This window comes from Gastrolobium bilobum, unplaced genomic scaffold, assembly GCF_033153095.1.
Source record: "Gastrolobium bilobum isolate Gb01-03AN ecotype WA unplaced genomic scaffold, APGP_CSIRO_Gbil_v1 utg7928, whole genome shotgun sequence".
In the NCBI taxonomy this organism is placed as follows: Eukaryota; Viridiplantae; Streptophyta; class Magnoliopsida; order Fabales; family Fabaceae; genus Gastrolobium; species Gastrolobium bilobum.
In genome coordinates, this window is record NW_026895934.1 from 1 (window position 1) to 5,528 (window position 5,528).

The 5,528-nt window shown below is 39.2% G+C and overlaps 1 non-coding gene across 1 annotated transcript; it reads right to left on the reverse strand.

The window, feature by feature from the left end:
* Nucleotides 1-3,065: 3,065 nt before the first annotated feature.
* Nucleotides 3,066-3,172, reverse strand: LOC133296873 (small nucleolar RNA R71). Its single transcript, XR_009749567.1, has one exon. It is a non-coding gene; the product is annotated as a small nucleolar RNA R71 (small nucleolar RNA).
* Nucleotides 3,173-5,528: the final 2,356 nt, after the last annotated feature.

Consider the following 5,528-nt stretch of genomic DNA (forward strand, 5'->3'; position numbering starts at 1 on the left):
ACTTTTTGCTGTCAGATTGAACCTACTGTTCTTGAGGAAGACAGTAGGGAACGTTTGACCAAACAGGTCAATTACTAACTTTTCTTTTTATTTTTACTCTTTTTAAAATAGTTTAAGGCATTAATTAGAGTTCTATCCTCGTGGGAAGGATAATCTGGCCACAAATAGTCCCATTTATTACTTGATGCGTGCACTTGCGCACTTGGGTTGAAGTTGAGAGAACAAATGTGTCTTCTCTTAATGAACTAGAACGTTCTTCATCATAATATATTTTCCAGCCAACAAGCTTTTGACCCAATAATGCCCAGTTCAGAGAATTAATGCAAAACCTGTATATCAGACATCACTTTGCCGCAGTGAAACATCCCCAGTCCAACAGATTCGTAGAGTCAGACAACAAAAAGATGGCTCGAGGAATCAGGAAGAAAGTGGAATCACATAAAGGATCGTGGGTTGAAAACTTGGAGAATGTCCTTTAGGGATATAGGACTACAGCCCAATCCATCCCTAGAGAAAAGCCTTTCAGACTGACTTACGGCGCTGAAGCCATGATCCCGGTAGAGGTCGGTGAGCCTTCCTGGAGGAAAGATCACGTGACCGCCCTGAGTAAACAAAGGCAATTTTATTTATTAAGAGGAGTACAAAACAATGGTTGACATACCAACCATACAAAGCAGGAAAGTAAACAAAATCAAACTATGCTTAGTGACCGCCCTGAGTATCGGTCCCTTTTTCAGTTGAAGGACCTGATTCAATCACATCTGCAGCGTTGGCATCCTGACCTACCATCCCAAGACCCACCACAGTAGCTCTAGGAACCACCCCTCCAGGAACCTCATAATCCACTGATGAACCCTTAGTTCATCATGGTTTTTAGCAGGAATTAGGATCAAATTGTGTGATTAAATGATGAAAAACAAGGTTAATGTCCTAAGATGTCCTCAATTACAAGTTCAAGAGCTTTATTGGAAATTTGTATGATTCTTGTAGGAAAAGCAAGCTTGAAAGACAACTGGAGAAGGAAGAAGATTCTGGAGCTCAAGAGGAGAAAAATTGCCTAAGTGTTGAGCGCTAAAACGTCCACACTGAGCGTTTTAGCGCCCTGTTACAGGAAGAGGCCAAAACTTGCTGGTGTTGAGCGCTAAAACGTCCACACTGAGCGTTTTAGCGCCCTGTTACAGAAAGAGGCCAAAACTTGCTGGTGATGAGCGCTAAAACGTCCACACTGAGCGTTTTAGCGCACTGCTACACTAAGAAGATGGAAAATTGCTGTTCTTGGGCGCTAAAACGGCCTGCAATATGCGTTTTAGCGCCCTAAAGTGGAAAAAGATTCTGGTCTTCACTGCTAAAACGTCCAAATCAAACGTTTTAGCGTTGGAGTCAGTTAGAGTTAGTTGAGCATTCACCAAGTTTGGACGCTAAAACGGTCATTCCTTAACGTTTTAGCGTTGAAATCAGTTAAAAGCAGTTGAGCATACGTAAAGCATAGACGCTAAAACGGCCACTTATGGACGTTTTAGCGCCCACATCAGTTTTCTGTTTTTAATTGTAACACTATATAAGGCAAAGCCTTGACACTTAGATGAGAATCTTTGGGGATCTGAACTCTCTCTCTCTCTCTTAGTCTGACTTTTCTCTAAATTCTCTTAGTTTTTGTATTAGGATTTCCTTGTAATAGTTTGGAGATTGAAGACTTTCAACATGGAAATGAAGTTTGTTTCTTCTTCTCTTATTTATTCCTTAGTCATGTCTGAGTAGAGTCTTTGTAGTCTGAATGCAATGGAACTCCATGATAATATTATGTTGATTTGATTAATATGATGAAGTATTTTTCATGTGCTGATTTGAGATTTTGTGAGTTAATTATTTCTATCAAAGAAGTAGTATAGAACAGGGATGTTTATATGACTTATGTATTTGATAATCTCAACATCAGAATTCTAGTACTCAAGGGATTGATGCTAGAGTTCTGATGTAATCTTAAAACCTTAGTATTTCATGCATGTATTAAGAAAGAAATCACCAAGGGATTGGGGTTTTTGATTAATGTTTCTATCAGGGTAGTAAGGGATTACATCTTGATGATAAGTAAAAGGTTGATTAACATCACATGGAAAGGAATTCATCATATGATCAATTTTTATATGGGTTATCATGGAGGAAAGTTGTTTTCTGACTACTTGTTGTTTTTATTAATTCCTAATCCATATTTACTTTGTGTCAATTTACTCAAAATCAATTTTCTGGTGACAAATTATTCATGATTTTTACAAACTCTTATTTGATTCAAATTAGTTTTCTATGGTATATTGGTGTTTGAACACAATTCCTCGTGGGAACGATCTTTACTCATCATTTTATTACTTGTACGACTAGTGCACTTGCTAAACGTCCAACAAGTTTTTGGCGCCGTTGCCGGGGAATTTGTTTTTCAACACTAACTGATACTATAGAATTCTGAGATTGAATTCTTTTATTTTCAGTATTTTAGTTTATGTTAAATTTCTGGTCAATTTTGATTCTGGTACATGCGAGGTACACATGATCCAAATTTGTTGTTGTATGATCCAGAATTAGAAAGGACATTGAGGAAGCACAAAAGGGCAGCCAGGCAAAGGAGACAGTTGCAAGAAATTGGTGAATCAAGTACGGTTAATCAGGAAGATATAATGGCAGAGAATCACAAACCACCACCACCACAGAGGACACTGGGAGAGTACATGACTCCTGCAGTGGTTCCTCCAATTGGGAGTGTTGTGCGCCCAACAGTGGAGCCCAACAACTTTGAATTGAAGCCTGCTTTGATACATTTGGTGAAGAAGGATCAGTTTGCTGGAACCAGTGCGGAGGACCCTTACTTGCACGTAGAGAACTTCCTATTGTTGAGTGATACTGTGAAGATAAACGGTGTCACAAGAGATGCAATTCTGTTGAGACTATTCACTCATTCACTGACGGATGATGCAAGGAGATGGCTGCAATCATTGCCACAAGGAAGTATAACAACTTGGGATGATTTGCAAACCAAGTTCTTGCAAAGGTTTTTCTCAGCATCCAAGAGGGCCAAGTTGAAGGATGAAATTACAAGCTTTAAGCAGAAAGAGTCAGACTCTATTTATGAGCCTTGGGAGAGATTCAAGACTTTGTTGAGGAAATGTCCACAGCATGGAATTGAGGCATAGCAACAAGCAGCAATCTTCCTGCAAGGAATGACCACTAACACTAGAACCTTGGTGCATGCCACTGCTGGTGGATCATTGACTACCAAGACCCCTCAAGAAGCCTTGGATATCTTTGAGTCATTAGCATCTCAAGAATTTGATAATGCTCCAGTGGCTGACCGAAGGACAGGAATTATCAGGTTGGATGGGTATGATGCTTTGTTGGCAAGGAATGATCAACTGAAGCAGACACAGAGACAACAGCAGCAACAATTAGATACCCTTATTAAGCAACTCTCTTCACAAAAGGTAGCTTCTGTGGAAACAAAGAGTGTATGTGCTATCAGTGGTAAGGGCCATGTGACAGAGGAGTGTGATTATGGGGGATCATCAGAACAAGCAGAGGTGAATGGAGTGTGGTATGATCAGAATAATCAAAGGAACTACAACAATCAGGGAAAGAATGTTTATATGCCACCATGGAAAAACAAGAATCAACACCCAGGATTCAGCTATAGTTCCAACCACCAATTGAATCCACCATTACATCCTCCACCACCACATATGAAGGAGCAGTCAAGTGATCATGCTGCATGGGAGAAAGCGTTTGCTCAGTTATCTAAGACAACTCAGGATTATATTCAGGGTTCTACTTCATTCAGGGAAGAGACAACTGCATTCGTGCAGGAGACCAGAACTTCTTTCAGAAATCAGGAAGCATCAATCAGAAATTTGGAGACCCAGATTGGTCAATTATCAAGACAGATATCAGAGAGACCACAAGGGAAATTTCCAAGTGATACACTGGTGAATCCTAAGGAGCACTGTAAAGCAATTATGACAAGAAGTAGATTGGTACTTCAACCAGGAAAAAAGAAGGTGGAAAATAAAAAGAATGAAGAAAAGGTTGTGGTTGAAGATGTCGTCTCTGATGATGAAGGAGAGAAAATGAGAAATGAGAAAAGTGAGAAGGAAGTAGTTGTTAGAGATGTTATAGTTGGAGTTGACAAAGAAGAGGAATGGAAGGACAATAAGAATGAAGGAGAGGTAGAAGTTGGTAAAAATGCTTCCCCACAAAAGATGATGAAGTGGGAAAAGAAGAAGATGGCTGACAAGAAAGAACAGCCAGTTAGTTTATCTCTCTATGCTAAAGTTCTCTACCCTCAGAGGTTGAAGAAAGAGATTCAGAAGCAGCACTATGCAAGATTTCTGGATATCTTCAAAAATTTACAAATTAACATACCATTTTCTGAAGCACTGGAAAATATGCCTCACTATGCAAAATTCATGAAGGATCTTCTTACTAAGAAGAGGAAATTAACTGATGGTGAGACAGTGGCCCTAACAGCAGAGTGTAGTGCCCTAATCCAGAAGAAGCTTCCAACAAAAATGAAAGATCCAGGAAGCTTCAGTATCTCTATTGCTATAGGAGATGTGGAGGTGGCAAATGCATTGTGTGATTTGGGAGCCAGTATAAACTTGATGTTGTTGACAGTATGTAGAGCTTTGGGAATTAACACTTTGAAGGAGACCAATCTTATTCTGCATCTTGCAGATAGATCTATCAAGAGGCCTGAAGGTGTGGTTGAAGATGTCTTGGTCAAGGTAGACAAGTTTATTTTTCCAGTGGATTTTGTGATTCTTGACATGGAGGTGTGGTTGAATATTCGCATACCAGAGGATGCCTTTCGGTTTATGCAATGCTCCTGCCACATTTCAAAGGTGCATGCTTTCCATTTTTTCTGATATGATAGAAGAATGCATTGAAATTTTTATGGATGATTTTTCTGTATTTGGTTCTGATTTTGATGTATGTCTAGGGAATTTAGATCTGTTTTGAAAAGATGTCAAGACAAATAGATCTATCAATGTTTGCATGCATTTCATGTTTTAAAAGAAAAGTTGACCACTGCACCTATCATGATGGCACCTGATTTTTCATTACCATTTGAATGATGCCAGTGACTATGCCGTAGGAGTGGTATTGGGCCAAAGAGTGAATAAATTGTTGCATGTCATTTACTATGCCATTAAGATCTTAAATGATGCACAAAAGAATTATGCTACTACAGAAAAAGAATTACTGGCTATTGTGTATGCATTTGACAAATTCAGGCCATATCTGTTAGGATCAAAAGTTATTGTTTACACTGACCATGCAGCTTTAAAGTATTTGTTGAGCAAGCAGGATGCTAAACCCAGATTGCTCCGCTGGTTGTTACTGTTGCAAGAGTTTGAGGTAGAAATCAAGGACAAAAAGGGAGTTGAAAATTTGGTGGCTGATCACTTATCCAGGATTACAGAAAAAGAGCTTCAAGAAGGGCCAGAAGTAGTGATCAGAGAAGAGTTTCCTGATGAACATGTTTT